The sequence below is a fragment of the Protopterus annectens genome, chromosome 14.part0 (assembly GCF_019279795.1).
Source record: "Protopterus annectens isolate FY-2018-M chromosome 14.part0, PAN1.0, whole genome shotgun sequence".
In the NCBI taxonomy this organism is placed as follows: domain Eukaryota; kingdom Metazoa; phylum Chordata; order Ceratodontiformes; family Protopteridae; genus Protopterus; species Protopterus annectens.
This window is the reverse complement of record NC_056748.1, coordinates 930,895,517-930,915,115: the sequence shown is the minus strand read 5'-3', so window position 1 is coordinate 930,915,115 and position 19,599 is coordinate 930,895,517.

The following is a 19,599-nucleotide window of genomic DNA, read 5'->3' as shown; positions in this document are numbered from 1 at the left end:
TCTTCTTTTTTTAGTTTTTATGATTTTTATTTATTGGCTATTGTGTCTGAAATCAGTGTTTGTTTTTTGTACAAGGGCCCAAACTTTAATTTTAAATGAAAATGAATTTACTAAAGCTATTTAAACAGCTGTTTTTATGACTGTATTGCATCTTTGACTTGAAAAAGCCTGGAATGAACCAGGCGAAAGCGCTTGTCTCTCAATCTGGGTTTTTTGATCATTTGGACACGTGGTGGAATAAAGACATTTTGCATTACATCTTCGTTATTGGAATTATTGTCTCTGCTGGTGGACTTGGGATTTTCTTTTGCAATTGATAAGCCTTACACTAAGGCTTGTATTTTAAAACATGGAAATTGTACTAAGGATGTTAAGGACATAATTTCAAATAATTGGAATATCCTGACAAGCGATGAGGGGATAAAGGAGAAAATTTCAATAAGTCCCTACTTTGTTTCCAAGACTGGTATCAATTTGAAAAGAATTATTGAGGTCAAAACACAACATTATAAGAGTGGGTCACATAATAGGAAAGGTACTAGAAAATGTGGCCGTTGTAACTACTGTGGGTACATCATGGAAGAAGTGGAATTGTATTTGAATAATAATATTGGTAGTAAAATTATATTTAGTTATGGAAATTGTCAGTCACAACATCTGGTATATTTGGCAAAGTGTTGTTCATGTCATAGTTTCTACGTCGGAAAGACGGACCGACGACTAAGGAATAGAATTTATGATCATACTTATTGTATTAGAAAAAATGACATCAACAACGCTCTTTGCCGTCATCTAGTCAACAGCCCAGGGTGTTGTGGGTTTAAATTTGCCATTTTAGAAGTTATATCTCCTAACCCTAGGGGGGGTAACATTAAAGCAGTAGTTGGTGAGAAGGAGATAAAATGGCAGATTAGGTTAAATGCAGCCTCACCCCCTGGACTGAATGAGGTTATACCTACTAAACCTCTAGTGAGAACATAGCATAACATAAAATATGGTAAATATTATGACCTTAATAAGGTTAGTTTTTGACATTTGGGTACAGCACCCTTTTGTATTTTAATAAGATTTTAACACTTCATTTTGCTTGTTTTTTGGTGTATATTCAGTGTATAGATAATATGAAATTTAGATGTATTTCATTTTTATTCAGGGTTATACTTGCCAACACAATGTATTATTGTGAACACACTGTTTTAAAAGTTTTTTTTGAATTTTGTTATTTACCTCGAATATCAATCAGTTTGTACTTAATATACAAGCTTTTTACATAATAGAGGGAAAGAGCAGTACTTATTTTACTTTAGAATTTTGACATGTGTCTTTTTAAAAAATGTTTTTTACATTTATTGATTAATTAGTTAAAAAGGCGGGACTAAGTGTATATAAGGTGGTGTTAGTTAATTAGTATTGTTCTGATGAAATCTTAGTAGTTAGATGAAAGCGCTCAACAAACTGTTTGTAATTCTGTTCAAATAAAGAGTATTGGAATACGTGAGGTTCCTGGCACTTCCTTGGACATTTTTGTGCTTTTATGTTATTTTTGGTTGAGGTCCGAGGTTATCTACATTTCTTCATTTTAAGCATAGCCAATTATCCCTTGGGAGACTCAAACCCTGTACTTTGTGTTTGTAAGGCAAACACCTTAACCATCAGGCCACCCTCCCAACCCTGAGTGAAAATAAAAGGGATTGGATTAATTAATCCAGTTGTGTACTCTGCGTCTTTAAATCTGTAAAGATTACTAAATTGACAAATTAAGAAAAGAGATTTTAATAGTGAAAATGTTTAAATATAAGCATAGTACATTTTAGAATATGATGAGAAGAGGAGGAAAAAGAGAAAAAGAGCATATAAATAAAGAAACTGGAAATTATCAAGAAAAGATATTAAATATGAAAATGAAAAATTGATATAAAAAAAGATCTACGGATTTGGTATAATAATGTAATGAAATAATATTAATTTGTCCATAAGAAAACTTATCAAAGAATGTGATAAATGCTATTAAAGTAAAAAAAAAGCTCATGTTCAAAGATAGTAGAATGTCCACATTTTTATGGAGGTTAATAATAAATAAATAATTTACCAGTAAATGGTAATATGCCTTATAAAAAGAAAACAGAAATAATATGTTTGTTTTGTGTGGAGGAAGAAATGACAGAAGATGTGTTTTTGAAATGTAAAAGAGTAGTAAAACTTTGGAAAAAGTTGTGTGAAGAAGAATATATGGAAAATATTGATGACACAGATAAAGTGGATATGAATATGATTATATATGGATAATTACAACAATAAGAAAAATGAGTATGTAAAAAGACAGGATAAAAATCTATGTTATGTAATATGTGTTATTTGGAAGGAAAGATTAAATGGAATTATGTTTAACAAAAAATGCGTATTAGCAGATATATTGGAAAAAATCTGATTTTGGTTATGGAAAAAGGAGTGATGGTCATTTTCAGAATAAAAATGAAGAAAAAGTGTGAGGGATGCATAAATATAATTTTTTTAAATTTTGTAAATATGTAAATAGTAGTTTTTTTGTTTTATGTGTTGTCACGGTGGTGCAGCGGTTAGCGTTGTCTCCTCACAGCAAGAGGTTCTCCAGTTTGATTCTCGGCTGGAGAGCCTTCTGTGTGGAGTCTGCATGTCCTCCCTGCAGTCGAGTGACCTTAAAGACATGCAGGTAGGTGCGTGAATGGGTATGCCTTCTTTGAAGGTTGGGTGTCGGGCTGGCAACTTGGCACCGTAAAAATCTACTGCCAATCATTAGTGGACCAGAGTTCTGCTGTGGCGACCCCTAACTGGGAAAAGCCGAAAGACATTACTTTACCTTTTGTTGCATTAAATAAAGGGCCCCCTAGCTTTTCAAAAGGTGGTGTGGGATCTTTTACATCCACCTGCTCTTCCACCAACTCAAACAGTTGGGACCTCAATTTAATGACTCATCTGAAGGATGATGCACTCAGGAGTGCAGAACCCCCCCTTATGTTGCACTGCAGTGTCAGCAATCCATCTACCTGGTTTTGGGATAAAACCCACAGCCTTCTGCACCAAAAGAGAGTGTGCCACTGACACTGAAAGGAAATCTCACTGATTTCGATTTCTACCCAGTCTTTCTTTTGCATACTTTTTTCCAATTCATTTTTTTTTTACTTGTTTGCTGACCAACAGCCCTCCTGCTTATTGATCATCCATTTGATCACTTTGGGAAAAATCCATTATGGGAGGTTGTCAGTGATACAGCCATCAGTGTATTATATCTAGATCGTATGCCACCTTCGAGGTGACTAATGATGTGTGCACTTACTGATGTGAGGTCTTGCATTGCCTTCACCTTTTTCTGTATGAGCTCCAATGCATGTACAAAGAAAACTATTGCATTAGCAGTGCTTGGCAGTATGAAATGTATATCTGCAGGCTGTGTGCTGCTTGGTGTACTTTCCTTCTACTGTAGGCCCTAATCCTGCAGCAAAGCTCTCTCATAATGGGTGAGAAAGTACTGGCTGCTCATTCCCTCCATCCGTTGATGGCTCTTCCATCACCAGGATCAGTAGCTAATCCCGAGACATTTGGGACACGTTCTGAACTTTTTTTCTTCTGCACCATGGAAACAGCATTTCTTTAACATTCTTGAAAAACATCCTCTATCCCTTTTTACTTTACTCTTTACTAAGTCTTTTATCTCTTGGCTTTAGTATTCTGATTACCTTAGTTGTTTTCTTCGTGGCTGCCTCATAAACCACTTTATGCAATCTCCCATTCTTTTTCCATATTTTCTGTGCTCTGTTGTTAGTTCTTAGAGGCTGTCCTGATTTTCTGTTTGTGCTCCTTAATCTACATCTTATGTCACAGAAACTGACTGCCGATGTTCACCATCATTAATGAAAAATATGCTTTTAGGGTATGGTGAAGCCTTCAGCTGATAGAGGTATTTGCTATGTACATGTTGTTACATCAGAATCAGTCTGGATGGTTTATTTTCTAATTCTGCAAACAGCAAATCAAAAATAATTTGTAGCACAGGTAGCTATGTGATAGTTATAAAATCACTGTGATATTTAATGTGCAAATACTGTGATGCTAGATGTATTCAACTTACCAAAAATGAGTCCATTAGTTTTTCCAGTATTACCATAACAGAAAAAAATGATGGACTTCAGGGATATTTTAAAAAGTAGTACCAGCAATTGTTTCACATTTAGGCGGTAACATTTTATGTTAGTTTTAGCACAGTCACCTTAGCTTGACTAAAATGTGAGTTTACTACTTAAATATAAAATATAATAAGCACTCGTAATAAACCATGTATACAATTAATAGACTTCTTGAGTCAAAAGCTCACCAAGTAAATTATATATATTAAATTTTACTGCCACAACATTGAATTTTTTTCTTTGTGTGGAACATTTTATCTTTCCTTTAGATTGGTGTCTCTCAACTTCAAAATAATGTTTTCCACAGCTAATGTTTATTAATCTGTATTATGAATCTGAGTGAACTTCAATATTTAAATCATTTGTTCGGAATGAAGGCCACTTCTGACAAAGTAAATATAATCTATTCAGGATCATACCAATTCCAAATACAAACACCAATCCAGACAGCGGAGCCCCTTTGCTATGAAGAGTTCTCTCAAATGCCAAGAGGTTTTTTTTTGGCTGTAATCCCTTCCATTTCCAGTTGGTAGAAATAAGGCTCAGCCTTGCAGAGCTTGTAATGGAGGAGCTTGTTTGTCAGTGTATGTGTGCTACAATTATGAAAATACCAATTCCATACCCCAGGGGTTAATGCCCTATGCAAAGTAAACTCACTACTCCTACAGGGATTAATGTCCTACACAAACTACATTTGCCACTCCTGTAGTCATGATGATTCTAGAGCGCTGACTTCAGAATGAGTATAGCTATAAAATGATACCAGCTTTTCATTCTGTCCTGTAATGACTTCAGCTTTATGACCAATAAAACTAACTCAGATGGCAGGAATATCGGGTCCATCATAAACACAGAGTCCGTACAGGAGGCTGTTACAGTAGGAACCGCCATACATGTTGCACAATTGACTGTGAATTTCAGGGAACTACAGAACATGAATGCTTGCCATAACTCTACAACTAAAGATACTCAGTGAGCATAAGAGCATATGACATTGCACAGTGCAACTATTTCACAAAAATAAAAATGGACAGTTCTTGGAAGCAAAACACTACCACGAGCCCCATGGTTTGCAGGTTGCTATGAATCTGTCTCTTCCTTCATCAAAGTCTATGCTTACTCACTCTTTAGAATATCAAAGTCAGTACTATACTGGATGTACTGGTGTGACTGTAAAACAATCAGGAAATACAAGAGATCTTTGTACATTTCTAAAGATTACAAAGCATGGCACATGGGGGCGGGGAGCAAGACCAGTGCATTGTCACAGGAAATGGTATAGACTAAGGTGTCTGTCATTCTTTGGAGTTCTGTACTATGTCCAGCGGCTGCACATCAGAAATCCATGAAATGTAGAATTTATTCCTTTTTGTTGACATTCCCAGGGCTTGAAGATGGAATTTGTGGGGGTGTGAGAAACTAGTGTAAATGCAGTTTTGCAGGATTAGATTGGGGGATAGGTTATACTGTAAATATTAAGAATGAATTACAGTTTGATTCCACTACTAAAACTGGGGAAGCCAGAATCTGTTTAGTTTTGTTCACCAGTGTATGATACACTGTTTATCTGAACAGCATAGCAGTTAAATTATGTGTGCTTCTAACTCTATAGGGAGTGTTGCCTCACAAGTAAGCTATACAGTGATAGTTTGAAAATTTGGCATTAATTCAGAAATTATTCATTTTTTGTACTGCAAAATGTGTGTTCCACTATAGATAAATACGTGTGTGAGTTGCCAAGAAAAAGGAAGTTATATGGTTTGCCCACTTTATTAAATGGAATGTACTGCTTTAAGATTTTATGTGAATATGCATTTTAATGAAACTTCAGACACCTAAAAAAATGTAAGTGACTCTGTGCATTCTTCCGGAGTGCTCTGGATGAGCAGACTTCCTGTTTTACTGTATGTATTGACAGTGCCAGATGTAGCTTATATAGATGTTGTGAAGTGCTCATAAGGTTACTTTTAAAATGCTCTACTACATCACATAGGCTTTACAAACTAGATGTGAGGAAGAGGAATGGCACACAATTTTGCTTATGTATGTCCTATATTTGGGAACTGACAAAGGAGGAATTTGGCTTATATAAATGTCATGCAACATTTTACACAATAACTTAAGTGGCAGTCATATTGCTATCAGACTACTTTATGAAATATCTAAAAGAAAGGCATTTCTTTTTAGCCTTTTGACTTATGTGCTTAAAAGTTATACTTGCAGAAGGATGCATTGACTTAGGGTAAACAACTATGTTCTTCCCATTAAAGACAGAGACCTTACTAAGTTACATATCTTTCACAGCATGCGTGTGTGTGTGTGTGTGTGTGTGTGTGTGTGTGTGTGTGTGTGTGTGTGTGTGTGTGTGTGTGTGTGTGGATGTGTGTGGATTGTATTTGTGAAATATAATGGCATTGCAAGATTATTGCTACTTACTGGAAGGTTTTCACTTTTATCACCACAATAATTCATTTATTTATACAATCTATGTACTGCCTGCTTTCAGACAGTACAGACAATAAGTGACCTGTGTATGTAGAGACAAAACAGCAATCGATAAAATGCAAGTTCAAGAAGCCATGATGGTAACTGCCACTGCTGGCATCCCCAAACCAGTCCCATGCCTGCAGAGAAAGTTTAACCTTATGAAGCAACATGGTACCAAGAAAGGAAGAAATCAGGACTGCAGCAGCTGCAGATCCAACAGTGGGAATGACGTGTGTGTGTGTGTGTGTGTGTGTGTGTGTGTGTGTGTGTGTGTGTGTGTGTGTGTGTGTGTGTGTGTGTGTGTGTGTGTGTGTGTGTGTGTGTGTGTGTGTGTGTGTGTGTGTGTGTTTGTGTGTGTGTGTGTGTGTGTGTGTGTGTGTGTAGGTATGTACATATATATATATATATATATATATATATATATATATATATATATGTGTGTATTTGTGAATATGTTTGTCAATTTTGTGGTTGACAACATATTTGGTTGACAAGTTTGTGTAGGTAAGAAATTGAGTGACTGCCAAATGTGTGTTGAATTCTAGTTTTATATAGTGTAGGTATGTAGGAATATGCAGGAAAATTAGTGCTTGACTGAAAAGATGGTGGTTGTGAAAAAGTGCAAGATCTCATTTTACCAGGTAGTGTGTATGTATGTGTGACTGTTTCCAGGTTAGGGTTAGTGTTGTGCCTGTTAAGTGTTGTATGTGTTATGTGTCCTTTTCTCTTATATAGTGATACTGTTAGAGAAAGTTTTTTTCAGTAAAGTAATGTGTAGGGGGTAGGATTAGAGGCAAGGGTAGGGTTAGGTTAAGGTACACACACATGAGTAAGGTGGTGGAAGGGGACCCTGCAGTGATCATCTCCCCATATGAGGGGAGACTCCCCAGTGATTATCATAATTGTAGACCCATAAGTCTCACAAGTTTTATCTGTAAGACAATGGAATGCATAGCATATCCTTCCAGGGTAGAAGTTTTTGAAATTGGTTTATAGCTTTCAGATGCTGCAACAGATCTTAGCAAAGCTCTGGGTGTGTATTGTACCAGAGTCAGGTGACCAGATGTGATATCATTTTATAACCAGCTCTGAAATTATTCTTTAGATATTAGTGAGAGATATGACAGAACTCTTGCAACAGCACTTTGATCTTCGGAACTTGACAGGAAAGCTGTCTCACAGATATCTCATACAACCACACACCTCATCTTGCCTTGCTGTAGTAAGCAGATCAACACTCATCATCTTGCCTTGCTGTAGTAAGTAACTTAACAAGTGACAACAGTAATTCTTTAGTCAGTCAGGAAAATGCAGTGAGATTAATTAAGTATTGTTTTTCTGCATCTGTGTTAAGCTATCCACCTATGTTATTTCTTGTATCTCCTGTGATTGAAACTCTGGTGTTTACTGTAACTAGATATGTGGTATTTTCATGTTTTCTATCTTATTATTTATTATTAAATATTTCTATACCTTTCATTCTGATTGGTCTTTTAGAGAATACTTTTAACATCTTAAGAGTACTTGTGCTTATTTTAGTGACACTGTGGCCATTCCTGAAAGCCTTCCTGTTTTGGTCAAACTCTACCATTTGCATTAGTATTAATTTTACTCAGTATAATTGGGATCCCTTGCAAGAGCCTTAGAGTAGCTGACTGGTGGCAGTGTAATTACCTTCTAGTCTGGGCAGAGGGGGGCACAGCTGGTAAATCTGTGCCAGTCTTTTCCTAGGTGTTTGTGTATAATAAGATATCCAAGTGTGTGTGTCAGCTACTTTGAACAAGGACACAGAGCTCCAATGTGGTTAGTGTGGAGACTTGTTTGGGGCCTAGCGTGAAAGAGATACAGTCTATCCCCAGGTCTGAGGTGTGCTTCTTGTGTGCTGTTAAGGGAAATTGTGCCTGGTGCAGAGAACTGCATCTGAAAATACTGTGTGTATCCATTTTTGTTCTTAGTGGCTGTCCTTCACTGGTGTCAGTGATGAGGATTGAGGCTCCTTGATTATTGGCCCAGAGTAGGGGCCATCACAGATTAGGATTAGTGTTGTGTCTGTTTAACATTGTGCGTGTGTTATGTGTCCTTTTGTCTTGTATAATGATACTATTAGACAAATTTTTTTTAGTAATTTAATGTGCAGTGTTAGGGTTAGGGGCAAGGGTAGGGTTAGGGGCAAGGGTAGGGTTAGGTTAAGTTAAGCACACATGAGTAAAGTGGTGGAAGGGTGCCCTGCAGTGATCAACTCCTCATACTATGCTGACCATCTAAAAAAACTCCACCTATACTCTGTCACATATTGTCTACTCAGTGGCATTCTCTGCTTAACATACAAGGCCATGTCAAGCCCTGAGCTGTTGGACATGCTACACTTAAAGAAATCCCAATCCCTCAGAGAAACACGCTCCAAGGATCTTAACCTTGTCATCACAATGAACAAAACATGCTTGAAGGATAGGTTCCTGACCCAGAGACTCCCCAGACTCTGGAATAGACTGCCCATACATGTCATGCAGAGCACCTCTTTGGCCCTCTTCAAAAGGAACCTTGATGATTGGATGGGAGATAGGAAATTCACCCCAGGGATCATGTCAGTTGCCCTGCTAGATAGGGGTCCAGGGAAGTAAATACTGTGGGAAGAAATAGCCAGGGAATTGTTATGGCTACGCTTGTATAGGCCTTAGTACCAACCTATGAACCTATACGAGGGAAACCTCACCACTGATTATGGTAATCACAGACCCATAACCAGACCTCCCAACCGTCCCGAATTACTCATTTTTTACCAAGTTTTGGGGTCCCGATAATGGGCTGCCATGATTCCCGAGTGGCACCCCTTCATTTCCGATTTTATAATCTATTTTTTAGATTCTGCGCTTTTCGGAGCTGACGTCATCAAGTGTGCGATGATGTCAGCTCCGTCAGGCTATCGGAATTAAGCTGAGATGTGTGCGCATGCGACGTGCATCTGTTTGAATACTGTCCGGCAGGCAGAACACAAAAACGTACAAGTTTATCATAGATTTAAGCAGAGTGAGCTGATCCGGGCAGAATGGAGCTATTTAGAAGAATGGATTTGATTTTTACAACTGCAGAAGAATGGAATGGAGCTATTTTGAGCGAGCCAAGAATGGAACTGCTTTAAGGTATCTAATAGAGGGAAGCTGTGTGTGTGTGTGTGTGTGTGTGTGTGTGTGTGTGTGTGTGTGTGTGTGTGTGTGTGTGTGTGTGTGTGTGTGTGTGTGTGTGTGTGTGTATGTGTGTGTGTAAGTGTGTACTTGGGGGATGCAGTTTTTTTCCTGATGAATTTGGTTTTGTGCTAAATGTTATCAATAAGCCAATATGAATCCTGATAGGTTTATGGACCCTGTAAGGAAACTATTGCAGTTTTAAAAGATGGTAAACAGTAAAAGAGAGTTGGTGGGTGGACTGGACCTTAGACTGTTTTCAGCCGTGACCTGGGAGCAAGACCAGAAAGTTACAGTGGAAGCTGCATTTATATAGCTAAAAATCCAGTATTTAGCATATACAGGCACATGGTATGACACAGATAACACAGTGTAAAGAATGTGGAAGAGAATTCACAATAAACAATATCTCATTATAATAATGCACAGCACTGCATGTGCAGATTTCATTTACTTAATATTGTCAGTGCAACAGATTTCATTTATATGTTGGAGCACATTAAAATGTAGATAGTAAGAAATGTAAATTTCCTTCACTTTACACATATGTACTTTGCAATGTTGAGATGCAGAGACAAAAAGGGAACAATATACATACATACACACATACTATATATATATATATATATATATATATATATATATATATATATATATACTGTTATCATGGAAATGTTCTGAATAGGGCAGTTTTGTCATTATTGGTGCATGCATTTTGCTTCATTACCTACTGGAAAATGTTCAAACAATAAATTTAAAATGCAGTTGTGTGTAGAAGTAGACTTTTATGATGGAAATGTTCTGAATATGGCAGTTTTGTCATTATTGGTTCATGCATTTTGTTTCATTGCCTATTGGAAAAATGTTTAAACAATAAATTTAAAATGTGCTCTAACTTAAGTCTAACAAGTGTGCTGTATTATACAAGGAATATAATTTAATAAAGTCAGGAAGGTGTATCAAAGAATGCATGTATGTTTCTTGTTTTGTGTGCAAGTGGCCTCTTTGAAAACAGCCCAAAGGTAATCTTTATGCACTGGCCAGATGCATTTTCTTTGGATGTGGTGTGGGTTTCAATGCTGTTTCAATGAATGTGAGTTTCAAGGACAGAGAAGTTTTAATGCCAAGTCTATTTTCATTGTGAGACAGTATTGCTTTGTTTAGCAGATATCTATTGGTGTTTGTGCATTGTGCTATAAAATGTAAAAAATAAAATCCAAATAATCATTGTAGAAGTAAAGCAGTATGCACACATTAGTTGTTTATGGTAAATGGGGTGAAATAGCCAGGTAATGGGACATTGGAATGGCTGCAGGGGGACTCTGGTGCTGTATTTTGGTTCTGTTCTTCAGTTTGCGTTTGAAAGTTGGTATTCCACAATTCCATTGGAGTGGGTGGGGTAGTGTAATTATGTATGCAACTTTTATGTTAATCAGCGTACAGATTTGTACCTATTTTTCATAGGCCTTGTCCAGAGTTTTGATGTTTCCAGGTTGAGAGGTATGCCCATAACTCTCACAAGTTTTATCTGTAAGACAATGGAATGCATTATTATGGACATCATAAACATGGATTATAGCAACCTAAAGTCTCTCATCCCACATCAGTTTGGGTATGTGAAAGGTTGCTGTTGTCTGCTTAACCTGGTTGGCATATTTGAAAAAGTCATTTAGGCACTGGATGAGGGCAAGCCAGTACATACAGCTTACAATGACCTGGTCAAAGCCTTTGCCATCATTCCTCACTCAGGCATCAAGATAAACATATCAAAGTAAATGTAACCCCTTTTGTTACCCAATGGATAGTGAACTAGCTCACAGACAAAACGAAGATTGGTGGTACATGTTTGGAGTTCCATTACCTTTGCAGAATGCCACAACATTTTATCTCTCTTCTCTGTCACATACAGAGTATTTAGGAGTTACCACTGCATTGTCTACATGTCTTTCATATTCATAAAACATGGAAGATCATGAGCTAACTCCTTAATCTTTACTGTAATCTGAATAAACACTTTGCCAAGATAGATCCCTTACTCAGAAAATTCCTCTACTCTGGAGCAGACTCCCCCTTGACATTAAACAAAGTAGTTCCATCACCCTCTTCAAATGCAACCTGGATGATTAGATGGGTAGCCACAAATATCCCCAGGATTCAATAAACTTTGTGTAGGAATAGTGTTATTCCTACATGGAGTCAATGCTGTCCACGTCCACATAGCCTTAAAAGCAGCACGCCTTTCATATTAATGAAGGCACGCTACTGAGGACGGCTCTACAGATATGAACACTGAATGAGTGCAGGGGGCATGTTTCAGTAGTGTTCGCAGATCCAACACTCCCCCCTGCACTTTGAAAGTGCTGTACGGTACTTTCAAAATGCTTTCAGTGTTCACATACACTGAAAGCAGGAATTTAAATGGGAATCAATAAAGGGAGTGTGTGACAGGTACTGTCACACACTCCCTGCATTGTCAAAGTGCTGTATGGCACTTTCTAAATGCTTTCAGTGTCTACAGACAGTGAAAGCAGGAATTTAAATGGGAAGCAATGCAGGTGGTGTGTGACAGGTACTGTCATACACCCCCTGCATTGCAAAAATGCTGTATGTACTAATACATGTAAATAAAGTGATTGTATTATTTTTTTTCTGTTCTAAGTTAAGTTTAAGTGTAGCTGAGTGGGTTTGCGTGTTGTGGCCCTCTGCTCAGCATTGCTTAAACATCTCATAGGAGCTAAATACAAATGTATATCTAAACTTCTCAATGGTGAGATAGTGTAGTGGTTAGAGTCCTGGGTTTGCATGCAGCAGTTCATGATTCATGTACCAAGACAGGCCCTTTAATTTTACATGGGAAAGCATTGTTAAAATTATTTTTTTTATTTTAAATTATGTAGTAATTGATATTTGTTAACCAGGGAAGTGTAGCTGGTTCAAAATGGAAGTGTCCGTGCATATAACGTGTGAAATCACCCATGTATACACAAGTGTCCCATATAGTATAGTCACACGCTAAGGTAATGTAATGAAAGCACATAGGAGGACATCATGTAAAGTAAATCATATACACTGAATAATATGTCAGTAATGATTAATTTACAATTCTGATATTTTTTCTTAACTGAAAACTGAGCAATGCTTAGCAGTGCTCAGCTCTGCTCAGCCAGTTTGAGCATTGCTTAGATGTTAATTCTAAGCAGCAGTCAGCCCATCTAAGTGGATTTGTGCACTGCTAACCACTGCTCAGCATTTTCACCTTTACACACTGCTCAACTCAGCTTAGTGGATTTGCACACTGCTAAGCTGTGCTCAACATTTTCAAAATGGTCCAATGATGGCAAAGGGTGGGAATATGGCCTTATTTAAACCACACAGGTGGGAATACAGCCAGAACCTGTTGTAGTTTGACCTGTGCAGGAACCATGTCTGGCGTTGGAAAGGGAGCACACTTTCAGGCCCAGCACTGGGGCATTCTGGAGTCCAGGGTCATGGCTGGACTCCTTGTTGAACACCATGATGACAGACTGCTGCAGGGCCAGTGCCAGGGCTCACAGTACAAAGTGGAGGCCAGGGACCATCTGGCATGTGATCTCACCAGTGCTACTGGAATCCCCCGAACTGGTGAGCAGGCATGGCATAATTTTGCTGACCTAAGGCATAGGAAAGAGGCACTCTTGGCCCAGTGGATTCAAGATGCTCAGGCATGGAATGCCGCAGTAGTTTGTAAGTATCCCATCCATAGGTGTACCAAATTTTTATTTTATTTATTTTATTTTACATTTGTTAACCGGGCTAGTCTGGCTGGATACATGTCCATTTTCAGCAGAGGCCCGAGGAGAAAAGCTCCACTATCAGACTAAGACACTACGGATTAGGAAGTAATTAAATAAGACAAACAAATAGCATAATGTACTCAGGTAAAATACAATTACATATAAGGTTTTCATGGACTAGTCTAAGTAAATGACAAACAAAGTTCAGACAAGGGGCTGAGGAGAATAAGCTCCAGTCTTAGAAAATACAAAACAGTAGTAACTGGTCGTGACAACAAAACAGGTATTGGCTAAACTAAATATTATACAGTGTTAAATATGGGTTGCTAGAGAAACAGGTAAGTAAATGTAGTTATTGAATAGCCAGTTGGAGAAGGAGAGGAGGAGGTAAAGATATTGATGAAATGTAAAGGTAGTAGTATAATAGGAGCTCAGCTAAAATAAGCAAGAGACAGAAAAAAAAAAAACAGAAGGTGAGAGGGGGATGCATACAGAAATTTGAAAGAGAGTATGCAAATTCTAGCCTGAGTATGTGATAGACAGGTATGCATAATGTTTGTTTTTCCTCCTACAGCTGCAGCAGAGAGGGCTAGCAATGTGGAGACCCATGCTGACAGACCATCAAGGCTGCACCAACAGGCTGGTGAGTAGAGATCTTTCTTGCAGTATATAGTGCAATAAATAAGAAGGAGTATATTGTTTGCTGCCAGTAGGTATAGTGTGTTATGTGTCTACTGAATAAATAAAGTTTGCCAGACTAATATTGATCTATAGGATATGCAGTAGTAAAGCACTGTGTCATATTACCAAAATAAAGACTTATACCACAAACTGTTGTGCTCACTCTGTTATGTTGTTGTAGAAATAGAATGTGAACAGATTCCTCACAGCAAATATGAATAAGACAGCATGAATTAGCTGAGACTGTTCTGAGAACCAGCTATTATGCAAAACAGTAGATTGTGGTGCTGTAAAACAAGATATAAATGAAATATGACATATGCTATGCACTAAGATCTGAACCCTGAATAGTAATATCTAATGTATTATAGTGTGTCCCCTGCAGAATTGCCTTGTGTTAACCTTTGCTTTCCAGATTGTATTATTTCAAATGATTACTAGACAGTACACTATCTGTCATGCATGAATCTCAGGATTACAAGGTCAGACTGTCTAACCCACAGAGTATTAGGCAGAAATCAGTCAAACAAGAGACAGCAGTTCCCCAGTAGCTCAGTGTGATGAGAAGTAGCCTTGTTGTTCATTTTAGCACACTCAGACACTGTCCAACCCCATGCCTGCAAATGACAGAGGATAGGTACATACACCATTCACTCTTCCCGATACATGTCTCTCAGGTGTCACGCTGTCACAGCTAGTGGTCACTGTTGCCAATAACCTTGGACACACATAGGAATCCAGGTGAAGTATGCCAGTAGCACACTCACACAACTGCAGTGCAGGGTACCCCTTCTTTTTCAGATATGTAACCCTGACATGTACAAGCCCCCTCTAGTAATGTACCCATAGTTGTCACAGTCTGCCCCATACCATTACAGGTTCACAGTTTAACAGGTATGTATGTGCTACAGAAGCTATGGGCCATAGGTAGATGTAAAGTGAGGGCAGACCTGTAGAGTATTGAGCAGTACTGTTTTGAAAAATGGAAGCCTATGCAGTTGTTAATGGACTTTTTTTCTCCCCCCACTCCTCATCTGCATCACTAATTATTATTCTATACTACGGGTATGTTTTTCTCAAAACCTAATGTTGGGACTTGTGTTCTATTATTGTTCATATATTTAAATGGTTGCATATTAACATACCTTATTCAAATACCATTGTTAGTGGCCTGTTGCTGTCAATGTAACTGGCATGCTGTTACAATGCTTACTGTTGTTCCATTTATGCATGTGTTCTGTTTGCTAAGCAACTGTTTTAAATCTGTTGCTTTGGGTTAATTGGAACACCCATGCATGCTGTTATAACTAATTTTGAAATGTTTGGTTCATGACTAACCAATATAGCTTGGAAAGCCTCAACACCATAGCACGTTTGGGAAGGCATATCCCAGGGGATCGGCCTGTCCCACCTAATCTGGCCATGGCACCAGGCCCCAACATGTCTGGGACCCAACCTGGAACTTCCTCCTCTGCTGGTCCTGCACCACCTTCAGGTGGAACTGCCTCAGGGAATGGGGCTCGTCCCCCCGGGTGCGGGTGTGGAGAGGACATTTGAGAGAGTCACCCCAGCAAAGGTCAGCTCACATATGACTACTACTGGAGTGTCTGTTGTCCAATACTGACTGTGACACTCTCAGGCCAGCTACATGGGATGTTGTAAATATTCATATGTCACCTGTGAATGCTACTATGATACATATGCTTGTCTTACAAATGTAAGAGACCCATACAGGATATATGCATAGTAAACAACTGGTGCAGAAGTGTGTGTTGAACTGTATGTTATATACTGAGCTCATACCTTTCAACTGTCCAGAGTTTTGCAGACTGACCACATGTTTGCCTCATATTTGTAGTCAATGCCTCATACAGTTGTGTTTTGTCTGGCAAATCAGTAAAGACTGAAGTCATAACATAATAGCATACATTTGAATGTCACATGTCATATCCTTCAGAGTATTCCTGTGAATGCAAAACCTACTTTGCTAGCAACTAAGTGTATTACAGCTAGATTTATAAAGTGTCACTATTTTCTGGCCTTTGCCCCCATTGATGTGTGCTTTTGTCCAGATGTCTTGTTGTAACAGATTGAGAGGTATGACCGAGCTGCAAGAGTGTAAACACAGTGTTGCATACTGATAAAGAACAGAGATGTATATCACATATTACCTGTGCACATGTATGTATTAATAGTAGAAGCTGGAAGCCTCAAACATACAGACATGAGTTGCAAAACATCAATTAAATAGTTTATACTTGTTTTACAAATGTGGTATCTTAGTTCCAGTGCATGAAACAGACATAAATGACTACAGCTACAGGTTGTTGTATTGCCATCAAACATAAATAATTACTAGGTTGATTATAATTACTAATTTGAAATTGAAAACGTGTTTAACTGTGGTATGACTTCCAGTGCTACACACACATCAGATATGTACACCTGATGCAGAGAAGTGCATTTGCTGTTAGCCTGTGCTGTTAGCCTGTGAAATGAAGGCAGGTGAGAAACACTGATGTAATATAAGATAACGCGGCATTAATGTGGATTATTACTTTCAGACCTGTCACACACTAACAGCTTTGCATGTTGTATAGGAACTAGGCAAATGTGACATCGTTTATATATATATGGCAATATGGTACATCTGTCTGATGTTTGTGTGGTCTGCATTGCTATCACTCATCTCTGCATGTAATTTAGATTTGAAGCTCAGTATTTAAGCTTTGATGACTTGTATTTTGTATGTTATTGTAGTATTACATTTGCTTGGCTATATGTATTCTGTTGTGTTGTACATTTAACAGATCTTGGCTAGGGTCTGTTAACAAAGGTTATCAATGAATTTCTTTGAAATGTGAATAGCAGCAGTTAAGTAGTGTGCGTAGCTAAGGCACAACATTGCTCTCTTAATCTGTAGTTAGCTGAAGTGTTTCTGTGTTGTGCAATGGTCTGAGTATCAGTCATCTCTGCATTTAATGTTGATTTGAAGCTCTTTAGTTATGCTTTGGTCAAATCTGTTTTGTATTTTATTCAAGTATTGCATTTGTTTTGTGAAAAGTTTTCTGTTCTGTTGGAGTTGTAAGGGTTCCTCCTTGTTGTGTTCAAATATTTGTTGGCATGTGACTTGACCACCCCTACTACAAATCTCATTTTGAACACACCTCCCAGTTGTATCTCATCAGCTTATCCTACCGAGAAGACAGATATCATTAGGGAGGGCCCGGGCCCACCACATCTCTCTTCATTTCTCAGCCAGACATTATTGTGTTTCATCCCTTCCCACGTAACCTATAAACAAAAAACATTTTACCATATTTCTGTCTATTCCAACTGTATTACTTCAATTTGCTGCTGCTGCTTGTTCGTACAATGACTCAATTGCACTTATTCTACTGCATTTAGTACTGCTTGTCAGTAGCCTGATGCAATTCTGTTATGCTAAGGTTGTGCGTTTAAGCACATGGGCTTCAGGCCAGTTGTTTTACATGAGGTAGGTTTGTGAACTGCACTGTTGTGGGACAGGAGGCTACATTATGCCCTTCTGAGCTACAACTTGCTGGTTAAAGGCTCATTGTGACTGCTCATTTGAACTGTGTTTTTCTGACATTGGTATGCCTTGTTTGCTGTAGCATACACTACATCCTGACCTGCTGAATATAGCTTTGTTTCTATAACTTGAACACTAATCCAGGCCATCTTTTTTGGAGAGGGTTCCCCTGCACCCTAGTAGCAGGAGTGTGCAGTTAGAAGTTGTGTGACTGAAGAGTGCTGGAACAGGGCTCTGTTCTGAGCTTTACTATTGGTTAACTGGTTAATCTGTTTAAATTTGTTTGCTCTTGTTTGCTATCGTCATAATTAATTGTGTAGCTCTTCACTTCTGTTACACTGACCTAAAAAGGTTTTAAATATCTTTAGCATAGTCTGGTTACAGGCTTTGCTGAAGTCACATCTGTTTGTGTGATTCTTGTGTTTCCTGCTACACCGGCCTGCCTGCACTTACTGGGAGTAAGTGAACTGGTTGGCACTGGTCTGCCATAGGTTGTTGAGCTAAGAGCTCAGGGACAAGGGTTGATTGCTCACTCAGGAATCATAGAAAAACTCACTAAGCTAGGCATGACCCCTATATCACTAGGTGGGTTGCAAACTGGCTCACAGGTAGAACCCACAGTGTGAAAGTACCTATCTCCAAGTCAGACTGCCAACCAGTCACAAGTGGAGTCTTACAGGGTTCGGTCCTGGGTCCACTCCTGTTTGGTATCTACTTCTCTGAAGTGGAGGCCAACACGAGGGGACTCTGGCTGACAAAGTTCACAGACGATTGCAAGTTGGGAGCCATTATTAACTCCCTGAGTGATGTTGACATTCTACAGAAAGGCCTCACTGAGACCAACGACTAGTGTCAGAACCATGCCCTTAAGCTCAATGCCAAAACATGTGTCGTCATCCCCTTTGGGAAAATCCCTGTTCCCGTGAATTCCCACATCAATGGTAGCCCACTGAACACAGAAGGTGTTATAAGAGATCTGGGAACACAGGTTGACAGCAACCTCTCTTTTGACCGCCACATTTCCACTGTAGTCAGAAAGTCCTTCTACGTGGCACATCTCATTACTAAGGGTTTTGCATTCAGGAAGAAAGAGGTCATTGTCTCCCTCTACTCTTCCCTCATTAGGCCAATCAATTTGGCATGTTCCTCACTAAACACCTGCAACAACTGGAGAGGCCACAAAAGTACCTCACAAAGAGGATCCTAGGCCTTAAAGATTTGTCCTATGTGGACAGACTCAAAAAAACTCCAACTATTCTCTGTCTCATATCGCCTACTTAGAGGTGATCTCTGCTTGACTTACAAAGCCATGTCTGACCCAGCTCTGTTAGAAATGCTACATCTAAAGAAATCCCAATCCCTCCGCACCACACACTCCAGTGACCTCAACCTCATTACCACAATCAACAGAACATGCTGGAGGGACAGGTTCATAACCCAGAGACTGCCCATGCGGTGTAATAGACTTCCCATGCACATCAAGCAGAGCACCTCACTGGCCCTCTTCAAGAGAAATCTTGATGAGTGGATGGATGGGAAATAGAAAATTCACCCCAGGGATCACTCCACTGCCTCTAATTGACAGAAGCACTGGGAACTAAGGTCGGGTGGCATGATGCCAGGGTAATCCTATGGGATAAGCTTGTAAAGGCTCCAGGGCCATTAGCCTAGTACACACCATGAACCTATGAACTCCCTAGCCTAGTACACACCATGAACCTATAAACTCCCAGTGTTCCTATTTTACCTTCATTGTTGTATTT